This window comes from Tachyglossus aculeatus, chromosome 3 (genome assembly GCF_015852505.1).
Source record: "Tachyglossus aculeatus isolate mTacAcu1 chromosome 3, mTacAcu1.pri, whole genome shotgun sequence".
NCBI classification, from domain to species: Eukaryota; Metazoa; Chordata; class Mammalia; order Monotremata; family Tachyglossidae; genus Tachyglossus; species Tachyglossus aculeatus.
Genome location: NC_052068.1, coordinates 20,157,803 through 20,174,833, shown reverse-complemented (window position 1 = coordinate 20,174,833; position 17,031 = coordinate 20,157,803). Strand labels below are relative to the sequence as shown.

General features: G+C 47.3%; 1 protein-coding gene across 6 annotated transcripts in view; it reads right to left on the bottom strand.

The window, feature by feature from the left end:
- Window positions 1–11,357, bottom strand: part of LCOR (ligand dependent nuclear receptor corepressor) — a 223,237-nt gene extending 211,880 nt beyond the window's left edge. For 5 of the 6 annotated variants that reach the window (XM_038743485.1, XM_038743487.1, XM_038743490.1 and 2 more), the window contains exon 1: window positions 11,266–11,357. The gene's annotated coding sequence lies outside the window, so the exon portion shown is untranslated. The remainder of the gene's footprint in view (window positions 1–11,265) is intronic. The other variant, XM_038743486.1, reaches the window with a different exon arrangement.
- Between the last annotated feature and the right edge of the window lie 5,674 nt (window positions 11,358–17,031).

The window sequence follows — 17,031 nt, the reverse complement described above, 5'->3', positions numbered from 1 at the left end:
TTCACACAGAAAGCGTTCAGTAAATACGACTGAATGAACGCTCCAGGCGCCGAGTCCAGCGCTCTACACACAGAAAGCGTTCAGTACATACGACTGAATGAATGAACGTTCCCAGCGCTTAGTCCAGCGCTCTTCACACAGAAAGCGTTCAGTAAATACGACTGAATGAATGAACGCTCCAGGCGCCTAGTCCAGCGCTCTACGCACAGAAAGCGTTCAGTAAATATGACTGAATGAATGAACGCTCCAGGCGCCGAGTCCAGCTCTCTACACACAGAAAGCGCTCAGTAAATACGATTGAATGAATGAACGCTCCAGGCGCCTAGTCCAGCGCTCTACACACAGAAAGCATTCAGTAAATATGACTGAATGAATGAACGTTCCCAGCGCTTAGTCCAGCGCTCTTCACACAGAAAGCGTTCAGTAAATACGACTGAATGAACGCTCCAGGCGCCGAGTCCAGCGCTCTACACACAGAAAGCGTTCAGTAAATACGACTGAATGAATGAACGTTCCAAGCGCTTAGTCCAGCGCTCTACACTCAGAAAGCGTTCAGTAAATACGATTGAATGAATGAACGTTTCAGGCGCCAAGTCCAGCGCTCTACGCACGGAAAGCGTTCAGTAAATACGATTGAATGAATGAATGCTCCAGGCGCCTAGTCCAGCGCTCTACACACGGAAAGCGTTCAGTAAATACGACTGAATGAATGAACGCTCCAGGCGCCGAGTCCAGCGCTCTACACACAGAAAGCGTTCAGTAAATACGACTGAATGAATGAATGCTCCAAGCGCTTAGTCCAGCGCTCTACACTCAGAAAGTGTTCAGTAAATACGATTGAATGAATGAACGTTTCAGGCGCCGAGTCCAGCGCTCTACACACAGAAAGCGTTCAGTAAATACGACTGAATGAATGAACGCTCCAGGCGCCTAGTCCAGCGCTCTACACACAGAAAGCGTTCAGTAAATACGACTGAATGAATGAACGTTCCCAGCGCTTAGTCCAGCGCTCTTCACACAGAAAGCGTTCAGTAAATACGATTGAATGAATGAACGCTCCAGGCGCCTAGTCCAGCGCTCTACACACAGAAAGCGTTCAGTAAATACGACTGAATGAATGAACGTTCCCAGCGCTTAGTCCAGCGCTCTACACACAGAAAGCGTTCAGTAAATACGATTGAATGAATGAACGCTCCAGGCGCCTAGTCCAGTGCTCTACGCACAGAAAGCGTTCAGTAAATACGACTGAATGAATGAACGTTCCCAGCGCTTAGTCCAGCGCTCTACACACAGAAAGCGCTCAGTAAATACGATTGAATGAACGCTCCAGGCGCCTAGTCCAGCGCTCTACGCACAGAAAGCGTTCAGTACATACGACTGAATGAATGAACGTTCCCAGCGCTTAGTCCAGCGCTCTACGCACAGAAAGCGTTCAGTAAATACGACTGAATGAATGAACGCTCCAGGCGCCGAGTCCAGCGCTCTACACACAGAAAGCGTTCAGTAAATATGACTGAATGAATGAACGTTCCCAGCGCTTAGTCCAGCGCTCTACACACAGAAAGCGTTCAGTAAATACGACTGAATGAATGAACGCTCCAGGCGCCTAGTCCAGCGCTCTACACACAGAAAGCGTTCAGTAAATACGACTGAATGAATGAACGCTCCAGGCGCCTAGTCCAGCACTCTACACACAGAGAGCGTTCAGTAAATACGACTGAATGAATGACCGTTCCAAGCGCTTAGTCCAGGGCTCAGCACACAGTCGGCGCTCTGGAAATACGACTGAATGAATGAATGTACTTTCCAAGCGCTCAGTACAGCGCTCTGCACACAGGAAGCTCTCAAGAGTGTGGCATATTAGTGGATGGGTACTGGATCGCCTTGCACGCTCCTACCTCACCTCACTTCTCTCCTTTCATTCATTCATCCATTCAATCGTACTTATTGAGCGCTTACTATGTGCAAAGCACTGTACTAAGCGCTTGGGAAGTACACGTTGGCCCGCATACTACGCTCCTCTAGTGCCAACCTTCTCTCAGTCTCGCCTGTCTCACCCCTCCACCCAACGCTTAGCCCATGTCCTGCCTCTGGCCTGGAATAATGATGACATTTATTAAGCGCTTACTATGTGCACAGCACTGTTCTAAGCGCTGGGGAGGTTACAAGGTGATCAGGTTGTTCCATGGGAATAATAATGATGACCTTTATTAAGCGTTTACTATGCGCAGAGCACTGTTCTAAGCGCTGGGGAGGTTACAAGGTGATCGGGTTGTCCCACGGGGGGCTCACAGTCTTCATCCCCATTTGACAGATGAGGGAACTGAGGCCCAGAAAAGTTGTGACTTAATAATACTTAATAATAATAATAATAATGGTGTTTACTAAGCGCTTACTATGTGCAAAGCACTGTTCTGAGCGCTGGGGAGGTTACAAGGTGATCGGGTTGTCCCACGGGGTGCTCACAGTCTTCATCCCCATTTGACAGATGAGGGAACTGAGGCCCAGAAAAGTTGTGACTTAATAAAGCTTAATAATAATAATAATAATGGTGTTTACTAAGCGCTTACTATGTGCAAAGCACTGTTCTAAGCGCTGGGGAGGTTACAAGGTGATCGGGTTGTCCCACGGGGGGCTCACAGTCTTCATCCCCATTTGACAGGTGAGGGAACTGAGGCCCAGAAAAGTTGTGACAATAATACTTAATAATAATAATAATGGCGTTTATCAAGCGCTTACTATGTGCAAAGCACTGTTCTAAGCGCTGGGGAGGTTACAAGGTGATCGGGTTGTCCCACGGGGGGGGGGGCTCACAGTCTTCATCCCCATTTGACAGATGAGGTCACTGAAGCCCAGAAAAGTTGTGACTTAATAATACTTAATAATAATAATGGCGATTATTAAGTGCTTACTATGTACAGAGCACTGTTCTAAGCGCTGGGGAGGATACAAGGTGATCAGGTTGTCCCACGGGGGGCTCACAGTCTTCATCCCCATTTGACAGATGAGGGAACTGAAGCCCAGAAAAGTCGTGACTTAATAATAATAGCATTTATCAAGCGCTTACTATGTGCCAAGCACTGTTCTAAGCGCTGGGGAGGTTACAAGGTGATCGGGTTGTCCCACGGGGGGCTCACAGTCTTCATCCCCATTTGACAGATGAGGTGACTGAGGCACAGAGGAGTTAAGTGACTTGCCCAAAGTCACACAGCTGACCATTGGCGGAGTCAGGATTTGAACCCATGACCTCCCTCCTCAAATCTGACAGGAAATTACTCTCCCTGCCTTCAAAGCCTTATTGAAGGTACACTGTCTCCAAGAAGCCCTCCCAGACTGAGCCCCGCTTTCCCTCATCTCCCACCCCCTTCTGCATCACTATTTACTATTTCACTATTCTATTTATTTCATTTTGTTAGTATGTTTTGTTTTGTTCTCTGTCTCCCCCTCCTAGACTGTGAGCCCGCTGTTGGGTAGGGACCGTCTCTAGATGTTGCCGACTTGGACTTCCCAAGCGCTTAGTCCAGTGCTCTGCACACAGTAAGCGCTCAATAAATATAACTGAATGAATGAATGAATATTTATTCTATTTATTTCATTTTGTTAATCTGTTTTGTTCTGTCGTCCGTCTCCCCCTTCTCGACTGTGAGCCCCACGTTGGGTAGGGACCGTCTCTAGATGTTGCCGACTTGGACTTCCCAAGCGCTTAGTCCAGTGCTCTGCACACGGTAAGCGCTCAATAAATACGACTGAATGAATGGATGAATATTTATTCTATTTATTTTGTTAATACGTTTTGTTTTGTTGTCTGTCTCCCCCTTCTCAGCTGTGAGCCCACTGTTGGGTAGGGACCGTCTCTATATGTTGCCAACTTGGACTTCCCAAGCGCTTAGTACAGTGCTCTGCACATAGTAAGTGCTCAATAAATACAATTGAATGTACATTTATTCTACTTATTTTATTTTGTTAATCTGTTTGGTTTTGTTGTCCGTCTTCCCCTTCTCGACTGTGAGCCCGCTGTTGGGTAGGGACCGTCTCTACATGTTGCCGACTTGGACTTCCCAAGCGCTTAGTACAGTGCTCTGCACATAGTAAGTGCTCAATAAATACAATTGAATGAACATTTATTCTACTTATTTTATTTTGTTAATCTGTTTGGTTTTGTTGTCCGTCTTCCCCTTCTCGACTGTGAGCCCGCTGTTGGGTAGGGACCGTCTCTACATGTTGCCGACTTGGACTTCCCAAGCGCTTAGCACAGTGCTCTGCACACAGTAAGCGCTCAATAAATACGATTGATTGATTAGTACAGTGCTCTGCACATGGTAAGTGCTCAATAAATACGACTGAATGGATGAATATTTATTCTATTTATTTTGTTAATACGTTTTCTTTTGTTGTCTGTCTCCCCCTTCTCAACTGCGAGCCCGCTGTTGGGTAGGGACCGTCTCTACATGTTGCTGACTTGTACTTCCCAAGCGCTTAGCACAGTGCTCTGCACACGGTAAGCGCTCAATAAATACGACTGAATGAATGGATGAATATTTATTCTATTTATTTTGTTAATACGTTTTGTTTTGTTGTCTGTCTCCCCCTTCTCAGCTGTGAGCCCGCTCCTGGGTAGGGACCGTCTCTACATGTTGCCGACTTGGACTTCCCAAGCGCTTAGCACAGTGCTCTGCACACGGTAAGCGCTCAATAAATACAACTGAATGGAAGTTTATTCTATTTATTTTGTTTTGTTAATCTGTTTTGTTGTCCGTCTCCCCCTTCTAGACTGTGAGCCCACTGCTGAGTAGGGACCGTCTCTACATGTTGCCAACTTGTACTTCCCAAGCGCTTGGTACAGTGCTCTGCACACAGTAAGCGCTCAATACATACCATTGAATGAATATTTATTCTTTCTTTTATTTTGTTAATATGTTTTGTTGTCCGTCTCCCCCTTCTAGACTGTGAGCCCGCTGTTGGGTGGGGCCCGCCTCTAGATCAATCAATCGTATTTATTGAGCGCTTACTGTGTGCAGAGCACTGTACTAAGCGCTTGGGAAGTACAAATTGGCAACATATAGAGACAGTCCCTACCCAACAGTGGGCTCACAGTCTAAAAGGGGAGACAGAGAACAAAACCAAACATACTAACAAAATAAAATAAATAGGATAGATAAGTACAAGTAAAATAAATAGAGTAATAAATATGTACAACCATATATCCATATATCCAGGTGCTGTGGGGAAGGGAAGGAGGTAAGATGGGGGGGATGGAGAGGGGGACGAGGGGGAGAGGAAGGAAGGGGCTCAGTCTGGGAAGGCCTCCTGGAGGAGGAGAGCTCTCAGCAGGGCCTCTAGATGTTGCCGACTTGGACTTCCCAAGCGCTTAGCACAGTGCTCTGCACACGGTAAGCGCTCAATAAATATGATTGAATGAACGTTTATTCTATTTATTTTATTCTGTTAATCTGTTTTGTTTTGTTGTCCATCTCCCCCTTCTAGACTGTGAGCCCCATGTTAGGTAGGGACCGTCTCTAGATGCTGCCGACTTGTACTTCCCAAGCGCTTAGCACAGTGCTCTGCACACGGTAAGCGCTCAATAAATACGATTGATTGAATGAATGAATATTTATTCTATTTCTTTTATTTTGTTAATCTGTTTTGTTGTCCGTCTCCCCCTTCTAGACTGTGAGCCCGCTGTTGGGTGGGGACCGTCTCTACATGTTGCCGACTTGGACTTCCCAAGCGCTTAGTACAGTGCTCTGCACACGGTAACCGCTCAATAAATACGATTGAATGAACGCTTATTCTATTTATTTTATTTTGTTAATCTGTTTTGTTTTGTTGTCCGTCTCCCCCTTCTAGACTGTGAGCCCCATGTTAGGTAGGGACCGTCTCTACATGCTGCCAACTTGTACTTCCCAAGCGCTTAGTCCAGTGCTCTGCACACGGTAAGCGCTCAACACATACGACTGAATGAATGAATATTTATTCTTTCTTTCATTTTGTTAATCTGTTTTGTTTTGTTGTCCGTCTCCCCCTTCTCGACTGTGAGCCCCACGCTGGGTGGGGACCGTCTCTCTATGTCGCCGACTTGGGACTTCCCAAGCGCTTAGCACAGTGCTCTGCACACGGTAAGCGCTCAATAAATACGATTAAATGAACGTTTATCCTACTTATTTTATTTTGTTAATCTGTTTTGTTTTGTCGTCCGTCTCCCCCTTCTCGACTGTGAGCCCCACGCTGGGTGGGGACCGTCTCTCTATGTCGCCGACTTGGGACTTCCCAAGCGCTTAGCACAGTGCTCTGCACACGGTAAGCGCTCAATAAATACGATTGAATGAATGAATGAATATTTATTCTATTTCATTTTGTTAACCTGTTTTGTTTTGTCGTCCGTCTCCCCCTTCTCGACTGTGAGTCCCACGCTGGGTGGGGACCGTCTATGTTGCCGACTTGGGCTTCCTAAGCGCTTAGCACAGTGCTCTGCACATGGTAAGCACTCAATACATACGATTGAATGAATGAATATTTATTCTTTCTTTTAAGCGCTCAATAAATACGATTAAATGAACGTTTATCCTAATTATTTTATTCTGTTAATCTGTTTTGTTTTGTCGTCCGTCTCCCCCTTCTCGACTGTGAGCCCCACACTGGGTGGGGACCGTCTCTACATGTTGCCGACTTGGGACTTCCCAAGCGCTTAGCACAGTGCTCTGCACACGGTAAGCGCTCAATAAATACGACTGAATGGAAGTTTATTCTATTTCTTTTATTTTGTTAATCTGTTTTGTTTTGTCGTCCGTCTCCCCCTTCTCGACTGTGAGCCCGCTGTTGGGTGGGGACTATCTCTACATGCTGCCGACTTGGACTTCCCAAGCGCTTAGCACAGTGCTCTGCACACGGTAAGCGCTCAATAAATACGATTAAATGAACGTTTATTCTACTTATTTTATTTTGTTAATCTGTTTTGTTCTGTTGTCCGTCTCCCCCTTCTCGACTGTGAGCCCCATGCTGGGTGGGGACCGTCTCTCTATGTCGCCGACTTGGGACTTCCCAAGCGCTTAGCACAGTGCTCTGCACACGGTAAGCGCTCAATAAATACAATTGAATGAATGAATGAATATTTATTCTATTTCTTTTATTTTGTTAATCTGTTTTGTTTTGTTGTCCGTCTCCCCCTTCTCGACTGTGAGCCCCATGCTGGGTGGGGACCGTCTATGTTGCCCACTTGGGACTTCCTAAGCGCTTAGCACAGTGCTCTCCACACGGTAAGCGCTCAATAAATACGACTGAATGAACGTTTATTCTATTTATTTTATTTTGTTAATCTGTTTTGTTTTGTCGTCCGTCTCCCCCTTCTCGACTGTGAGCCCCATGCTGGGTGGGGACCGTCTCTACATGTTGCCGACTTGGGACCTCCCAAGCGCTTAGCACAGTGCTCTGCACACGGTAAGCGCTCAATAAATACGACTGAATGGAAGTTTATTCTATTTATTTTGTTTTGTTAATCTGTTTTGTTGTCTGTCTCCCCCTTCTAGACTGTGAGCCCCATGTTGGGTAGCGACCGTCTCTCTATGTTGCCGACTTGGACTTCCCAAGCGCTTAGCACAGTGCTCTGCACACGGTAAGCGCTCAATAAATACGATTAAATGAACGTTTATTCTACTTATTTTATTTTGTTAATCTGTTTTGTTTTGTCATCCATCACCCCCTTCTAGACTGTGAGCCCCACGCTGGGTGGGGACCGTCTATGTTGCCCACTTGGACTTCCCAAGCGCTTAGCCCAGTGCTCTGCACACGGTAAGCGCTCAATAAATACGATTAAATGAACGTTTATTCTACTTATTTTATTTTGTTAACCTGTTTTGTTCTGTCGTCCGTCTCCCCCTTCTCGACTGTGAGCCCCACGCTGGGTGGGGACCGTCTATGTTGCCCACTTGGACTTCCCAAGCGCTTAGCACAGTGCTCTCCACACGGTAAGCGCTCAATAAATACGATTAAATGAACGTTTATTCTACTTATTTTATTTTGTTAACCTGTTTTGTTCTGTCGTCCGTCTCCCCCTTCTCGACTGTGAGCCCCACGCTGGGTGGGGACCATCTGTTGCCCACTTGGACTTCCCAAGCGCTTAGCACAGTGCTCTGCACACGGTAAGCGCTCAATAAATACGATTAAATGAACGTTTATTCTAATTATTTTATTTTGTTAATCTGTTTTGTCGTCCGTCTCCCCCTTCTCGACTGTGAGCCCCATGCTGGGTGGGGACCGTCTCTCTATGTCGCCGACTTGGGACTTCCCAAGCGCTTAGCACAGTGCTCTGCACACGGTAAGCGCTCAATAAATACGACTGAATGGAAGTTTATTCTATTTCTTTTATTTTGTTAATCTGTTTTGTTTTGTCGTCCATCACCCCCTTCTAGACTGTGAGCCCCACACTGGGTGGGGACCATCTATGTTGCCCACTTGGACTTCCCAAGCGCTTAGCCCAGTGCTCTCCACACGGTAAGCGCTCAATAAATACGATTAAATGAACGTTTATTCTACTTATTTTATTTTGTTAATCTGTTTTGTTTTGTCATCCATCACCCCCTTCTAGACTGTGAGCCCCACGCTGGGTGGCGACCGTCTATGTTGCCCACTTGGACTTCCCAAGCGCTTAGCCCAGTGCTCTCCACACAGTAAGCGCTCAATAAATACGATTAAATGAACGTTTATTCTACTTATTTTATTTTGTTAACCTGTTTTGTTCTGTCGTCCGTCTCCCCCTTCTCGACTGTGAGCCCCACGCTGGGTGGGGACCATCTCTCTATGTCACCGACTTGGGACTTCCCAAGCGCTTAGCACAGTGCTCTCCACACGGTAAGCGCTCAATAAATACGATTAAATGAACGTTTATTCTACTTATTTTATTTTGTTAACCTGTTTTGTTCTGTCGTCCGTCTCCCCCTTCTCGACTGTGAGCCCCACGCTGGGTGGGGACCATCTGTTGCCCACTTGGACTTCCCAAGCGCTTAGCACAGTGCTCTGCACACGGTAAGCGCTCAATAAATACGATTAAATGAACGTTTATTCTAATTATTTTATTTTGTTAATCTGTTTTGTCGTCCGTCTCCCCCTTCTCGACTGTGAGCCCCATGCTGGGTGGGGACCGTCTCTCTATGTCGCCGACTTGGGACTTCCCAAGCGCTTAGCACAGTGCTCTGCACACGGTAAGCGCTCAATAAATACGACTGAATGGAAGTTTATTCTATTTCTTTTATTTTGTTAATCTGTTTTGTTTTGTCGTCCATCACCCCCTTCTAGACTGTGAGCCCCACACTGGGTGGGGACCATCTATGTTGCCCACTTGGACTTCCCAAGCGCTTAGCCCAGTGCTCTCCACACGGTAAGCGCTCAATAAATACGATTAAATGAACGTTTATTCTAATTATTTTATTTTGTTAACCTGTTTTGTTCTGTCGTCCGTCTCCCCCTTCTCGACTGTGAGCCCCACGCTGGGTGGGGACCGTCTATGTTGCCCACTTGGACTTCCCAAGCGCTTAGCCCAGTGCTCTCCACACGGTAAGCGCTCAATAAATACGATTAAATGAACGTTTATTCTACTTATTTTATTTTGTTAACCTGTTTCGTTCTGTCGTCCGTTTCCCCCTTCTCGACTGTGAGCCCCACGCTGGGGGGGGACCATCTATGTTGCCCACTTGGACTTCCCAAGCGCTTAGCCCAGTGCTCTGCACACGGTAAGCGCTCAATAAATACGATTAAATGAACGTTTATTCTACTTATTTTATTTTGTTAACCTGTTTTGTTCTGTCGTCCATCTCCCCCTTCTCGACTGTGAGCCCGCTGTTGGGTGGGGACTATCTCTACATGCTGCCGACTTGGGACTTCCCAAGCGCTTAGCACAGTGCTCTGCACACGGTAAGCGCTCAATAAATACGATTAAAAGAACGTTTATTCTAATTATTTTATTTTGTTAACCTGTTTTGTTCTGTCGTCCGTCTCCCCCTTCTCGACTGTGAGCCCCACGCTGGGGGGGGACCATCTATGTTGCCCACTTGGACTTCCCAAGCGCTTAGCCCAGTGCTCTCCACACGGTAAGTGCTCAATAAATACGATTAAATGAACGTTTATTCTACTTATTTTATTTTGTTAATCTGTTTTGTTCTGTCGTCCGTCTCCCCCTTCTCGACTGTGAGCCCCACGCTGGGTGGGGACCATCTATGTTGCCCACTTGGGCTTCCCAAGCGCTTAGCACAGTGCTCTGCACACGGTAAGCGCTCAATAAATACGATTAAATGAACGTTTATTCTAATTATTTTATTCTGTTAATGTTTTGTTCTGTCGTCCTCGACCGTGAGCCCCACGTTGGGTGGGGGCCCGCCTCCACACGGTGCCCACTTGGCCTCCCCAAGCGCTTAGCACGGTGCCCTCCACACGGTAAGCGCCCAATAAATACGACGGAATGGATGGAGGCGCTCAGTACATCAATCAATCAATCAATCGTATTTATTGAGCGCTTACTGTGTGCAGGGCACCGTACTAAGCGCTTGGGAAGTGCAAATTGGCATCACATCACATACAGACGATTAAATACGATACATGTTGCCAACCTGTACCTCCCAAGCGCTTAGTACGGCGCTCTGCACGTAGTAAGCGCTCAATACATACGACTGATGATGATCCCACTGTTGGGTGGGGACTGTCTCTATGTGTTGCCAACTTGTACTTCCCAAGCGCTTAGTACAGTGCTCTGCACGTAGTAAGCGCTCAATAAATACGATTGATTGATTGATTGATGATGATTGACCGAATGAGTGAATGAGGACGACGACGACGACGAGCGCGCGCTGAGGGGAAGGGCGGGGGGAGGAGGAGGAGGCGCCGCGCGCATGCGCGCAAGCGCGCGCTCACTGCTGTCTCCTCCGTCGCGCGCATGCGCTCGCCGCTGTCCCCCTCCGTCGCGCGCATGCGCGCAAGCGCGCGCCCGTCCCCCCTCCGTCGCGCGCATGCGCGCAAGCGCGCGCCCCTGTTCACCCTCCGTCGCGCGCATGCGCGCAAGCGCTCGCCCGTCCCCCCTCCGCCGCGCGCATGCGCGCAAGCGCGCGCCCCTGTTCCCCCTCCGCCGCGCGCATGCGCGCGCGCCGCTGTCCCCGCAAAGGCGGGGGGGGGGGGGAGAAGCCGGGGCCGAGCGGGGGAAGGAGCGGCCTCCGTCCCCGGCGGGCGGTTGTTTTTCTCCCCCCCGCCCCGGTCCTCGTCCCCCCGCGGCGCCCCGGGCCTCACCTACACAGTGAAGGAGCTTGTGGCGCCACGAGTCCAGTTCCTGCCGAAAGCCGCGTCTCTCAACGGAGCATTGCTGCCGCCTACACACCCTCGCCATCTTCCGCCCGCCTGCCCGCCCGCCCTCACGGCCCTCCTGCCGACGCCGCCGACGCCGCGGGCGCGCGCACGCACGGAGACGTCACGCCGGGGGCGCGCGCGCACGCACGCCCGGCCTCGCTGACGGGGATCATTCAGTCAGTCAGTCAGTCAGTCAGTCAGGCCTATTTAGTGAGTGCTGATTAGGTGCCGAGCATCCGTTCATTCATTCATTCAATTCAGTCAGTCAGTCCTATTTAGGGAGCGCTGACTGGGGGCAGAGCAACCGTTCATTCATTCATTCGTTCATTCAATTCAGTCAGTCAGTCAATTCAGTCAGTCCTGTTTAGTGAGCGCTGACTGGGGGCAGAGCAACCGTTCATTCATTCATTCCATTCATTCAGTCCTATTTAGTGAGCGCTGATTGGGTGCAGACCATCCATTCATTCATTCAATTCAGTCAGTCCTATTTAGTGAGCGCTGACTGGGTGCAGAGCATCCGTTCATTCATTCATTCAATTCAGTCAGTCAGTCATTCATTCATTGTCAGTCCTATTTAGTGAGCGCTGATTGGGTGCAGAGCATTCATTCATTCATTCAATTCAGTCAGTCCTATTTAGTGAGCGCTGACTGGGGGCAGAGCATCCGTTCATTCATTCATTCATTCAATTCAGTCAGTCAGTCAGTCATTCAGTGAGTTCTATTTAGAGAGCGCTGACTGGGTGCAGAGCATCCATTCATTCATTCATTCAATTCAGTCAGTCAGTCAGTCCTATTTAGTGAGCGCTGACTGGGGGCAGAGCATCCGTTCATTCATTCATTCGTTCATTCAATTCAGTCAGTCAGTCAGTCCTATTTAGTGAGCGCTGACTGGGGGCAGAGCATCCGTTCATTCATTCATTCGTTCATTCAATTCAGTCAGTCAGTCAGTCAGTCAGTCATTCAGTCCTATTTAGTGAGCGCTGACCGGGGGCAGAGCATCCGTTCATTCATTCATTCAATTCAGTCAGTCAGCCATTCAGTCAGTCCTATTTAGTGAGCGCTGACTGGGGGCAGAGCAACCGTTCATTCATTCATTCATTCATTCCTATTTAGTGAGCGCTGATTGGGTGCAGAGCATTCATTCATTCATTCAATTCAGTCAGTCAGTCCTATTTAGTGAGCGCTGACTGGGGGCAGAGCATCCGTTCATTCATTCATTCGTTCATTCAATTCAGTCAGTCAGTCATTCATTCAGTCCTATTTAGTGAGCGCTGACCGGGGGCAGAGCATCCGTTCATTCATTCATTCATTCATTCAGTCCTATTTAGTGAGCGCTGATTGGGTGCAGAGCATTCATTCATTCATTCAATTCAGTCAGTCAGTCCTATTCAGTGAGCGCTGACTGGGGGCAGAGCATCCGTTCATTCATTCATTCGTTCATTCAATTCAGTCAGTCAGTCAGTCAGTCAGTCATTCAGTCCTATTTAGTGAGCGCTGACTGGGGGCAGAGCATCCGTTCATTCATTCATTCAATTCAGTCAGTCAGCCATTCAGTCAGTCCTATTTAGTGAGCGCTGACGGGGCAGAGCAACCGTTCATTCATTCATTCATTCCTATTTAGTGAGCGCTGATTGGGTGCAGAGCATTCATTCATTCATTCAATTCAGTCAGTCAGTCCTATTCAGTGAGCGCTGACTGGGGGCAGAGCATCCGTTCATTCATTCATTCGTTCATTCAATTCAGTCAGTCAGTCAGTCAGTCAGTCCTATTTAGTGAGCGCTGACTGGGCGCAGAGCATTCATTCATTCATTCATTCATTCAATTCAGTCAGTCAGTCCTATTTAGTGAGCGCTGATTGGGTGCAGAGCATCCGTTCATTCATTCATTCATTCAATTCAGTCAGTCAGTCAGTCCTATTTAGTGAGCGCTGACTGGGGGCAGAGCATCCGTTCATTCATTCATTCATTCAATTCAGTCAGTCAGTCCTATTTAGTGAGCGCTGACTGGGTGCGGAGCAACCATTCATTCATCCATTCAATTCAGTAAGTCCTATTTACTGAGCGCTGACTGGGGGCAGAGCATCCGTTCATTCATTCATTCATTCATTCAATTCAGTCGGTCAGTCCTATTTAGTGAGCGCTGATTGGGTGCAGAGCATCCGTTCATTCATTCATTCAGTCAATTCAGTCAGTCAGTCCTATTTAGTGAGCGCTGACTGGGTGCAGAGCATCCGTTCATTCATTCATTCAATTCAGTCAGTCAGTCCTATTTAGTGAGTGCAGACAGGATGCAGAGCATTCATTCAATTCAGTCAGTCAGGCATTCAGTCAGTCCTATTTAGTGAGCGCTGACTGGGGGCAGAGCATCCGTTCATTCATTCGTTCATTCAATTCAGTCAGTCAGTCCTAGTTAGTGAGCGCTGACTGGGGGCACAGCATCCGTTCATTCATTCATTCAATTCAGCCAGTCAGTCCTATTTAGTGAGCGCTGACTGGGGGCGGAGCATCCGTTCATTCATTCATTCATTCAATTCAGTCAGTCAGTCCTATTTAGTGAGCGCTGACTGGGTGGAGCAACCATTCTTTCATTCATTCAATTCAGTCTGTCCTATTTAGTGAGCGCTGCCTGGGTGCAGAGCATTCATTCAATTCAGTCCGTCATTCAGTCAGTCCTATTTAGTGAGCACTGACTGGGTGCAGAGCAACCATTCATTCATTCATTCAATTCAGTCAGTCCTATTTAGTGAGCGCTGACTGGGCGCTGAGCATCCGTTCATTCATTCATTCAATTCAGTCAGTCAGTCCTATTTAGTGAGCGCTGACTGGGGGCAGAGCATCCGTTTATTCATTCATTCATTCATTCAATTCAGTCAGTCAGTCCTATTTAGTGAGCGCTGATTGGGTGCAGAGCATCCGTTCATTCATTCATTCATTCAATTCAGTCAGTCAGTCCTATTAAGTGAGCGCTGATTGGGTGCAGAGCATCCATTCATTCATTCATTCAATTCAGTCAGTCAGTCCTATTTAGTGAGCGCAGACAGGATGCAGAGCATTCATTCAATTCAGTCAGTCAGGCATTCAGTCAGTCCTATTTAGTGAGCGCTGACTGGGGGCAGAGCGTCCGTTCATTCATTCATTCATTCAATTCAGTCAGTCAGTCCTATTTAGTGAGCGCTGACTGGGGGCAGAGCATTCATTCATTCATTCAATTCAGTCAGTCCTATTTAGTGAGCGCTGACTGGGCGCAGAGCATCCGTTCATTCATTCATTCAATTCAGTCAGTCAGTCCTATTTAGTGAGCGCTGACTGGGGGCAGAGCATCCGTTCATTCATTCGTTCACTCAATTCAGTCAGTCAGTCCTATTTAGTGAGCGCTGACTGGGTGCAGAGCATCCGTTCATTCATTCATTCAGTCAGTTCAGTCAGTCAGTCCTATTTAGTGAGCGCTGATTGGGTGCAGAGCATCCGTTCATTCATTCATTCAGTCAATTCAGTCAGTCATTCAGTCAGTCCTATTTAGTGAGCACTGACTGGGTGCAGAGCAACCATTCATTCATTCATTCAATTCAGTCAGTCCTATTTAGTGAGCGCCGACTGGGGGCAGAGCATCCGTTCATTCATTCATTCATTCATTCAATTCAGTCAGTCCTATTTAGTGAGCACTGATTGGGCGCAGAGCATCCGTTCATTCATTCATTCATTCAATTCAGTCAGTCAGTCAGTCCTATTTAGTGAGCGCTGACTGGGGGCAGAGCATCCATTCATTCATTCATTCAATTCAGTCAGTCAGTCCTATTTAGTGAGCGCTGACTGGGGGCAGAGCATCCGTTCATTCATTCATTCATTCAATTCAGTCAGTCAGTCCTATTTAGTGAGCGCTGACTGGGGGCAGAGCAGCCATTCATTCATTCATTCAGTCAGTCAGTCCTATTTAGTGAGCGCTGATTGGGTGCCGAGCATCCGTTCATTCATTCATTCAATTCAGTCAGTCAATCCTATTTAGTGAGCGTTGACTGCGTGCAGAGCAACCATTCATTCATTCATTCATTCAATTCAGTCTGTCCTATTTAGTGAGCACTGCCTGGGTGCAGAGCATTCATTCAATTCAGTCAGTCATTCAGTCAGTCCTATTTCGTGAGCGCTGATTGGGTGCAGAGATTCATTCATTCATTCAATTCAGTCAGTCAGTCAGTCATTCAGTCAGTCCTATTTAGTGAGCACTGACTGGGGGCAGAGCATCCATTCATTCATTCAATTCAGTCAGTCCTATTTAGTGAGCACCGACTGGGTGCAGAGAATCCGTTCACTCATTTATTCAATTCAGTCAGTCAGTCATTCAGTCAGTCCTAGCTAGTGAGCGCTGACTGGGTGCAGAGCATCCATTCACTCATTCAGTTCAGTCAGTCAGTCCTATTTAGTGAGCTCTGACTGGATGCAGAGCATCCGTTCATTCATTCATTCATTCAATTCAGTCAGTCAGTCCTATTTAGTGAGCACTGACTGGGTGCAGAGCATCTGTTCATTCATTCATTCATTCATTCAATTCAGTCAGTCCTATTTAGTGAGCGCTGACTGGGGGCGGAGCATCCGTTCATTCATTCATTCAATTCAGTCAGACAGTCCTATTTAGTGAGCGCTGACTGGGTGCAGAGCATTCATTCAATTCAGTCAGTCATTCAGTCAGTCCTATTTAGTGAGCGCTGACTGGGTACGGAGCAACCATTCATTCATTCAGTCAGTCCTATTTAGTGAGCGCTGATTGGGTGCAGAGCATCCGGTCATTCATTCATTCAGTTCAGTCAGTCAATCCTATTTAGTGAGCGCTGACTGGGTGCAGGGCATCTGTTCATTCATTCATTCAATCAATTCAGTCAGTCAGTCATTCAGTCAGTCCTATTTAGTGAGCGCTGACTGTGTGCAGAGCATCCATTCATTCATTCAATTCAGTCAGTCAGTCCTATTTAGTGAGCGCTGACTGGGTGCAGAGCATCCGTTCATTCATTCATTCAATTCATTCAGTCAGCCATTCAGTCAGTCCTATTTAGTGAGCACTGACTGGGTGCAGAGCAACCATTCATTCATTCATTCAATTCAGTCAGCCCTATTTAGTGAGCACTGCCTGGGTGCAGAGCATTCATTCAATTCAGTCAGTCATTCAGTCAGTCCTATTTAGTGAGCGCTGACTGGGGGCAGAGCATCCGTTCATTCATTCATTCAATTAAGTCAGTCAGTCCTATTTAGTGAGGGCTGATGGGGCAGAGCATCCGTTCATTCATTCAATTCAGTCAGTCCTATTTAGTGAGCGCCGACTGGGTGCAGAGAATCCGTTCATTCATTTATTCAATTCAGTCAGTCAGTCATTCAGTCAGTAGTAGTTAGTGAGCGCTGACTGGGTGCAGAGCATCCATTCATTCATTCAATTCAGTCAGTCAGTCCTATTTAGTGAGCGCTGATTGGGTGCAGAGCATCCGTTCATTCATTCATTCAGTCCTATTTAGTGAGCACTGATTGGGTGCAGAGCATTTGTTCATTCATTCATTCAATTCAGTCAGTCAGTCCTATTTAGTGAGCGCTGACTGGGTGCAGAGCATCCATTCATTCATTCATTCAATTCAGTCAGTCAGTCCTATTTAGTGAGCGCTGACTGGGTGCAGAGCATCCATTCATTCATTCATTCAATTCAGTCAGTCAGTCATTCAGTCAGTCCTAT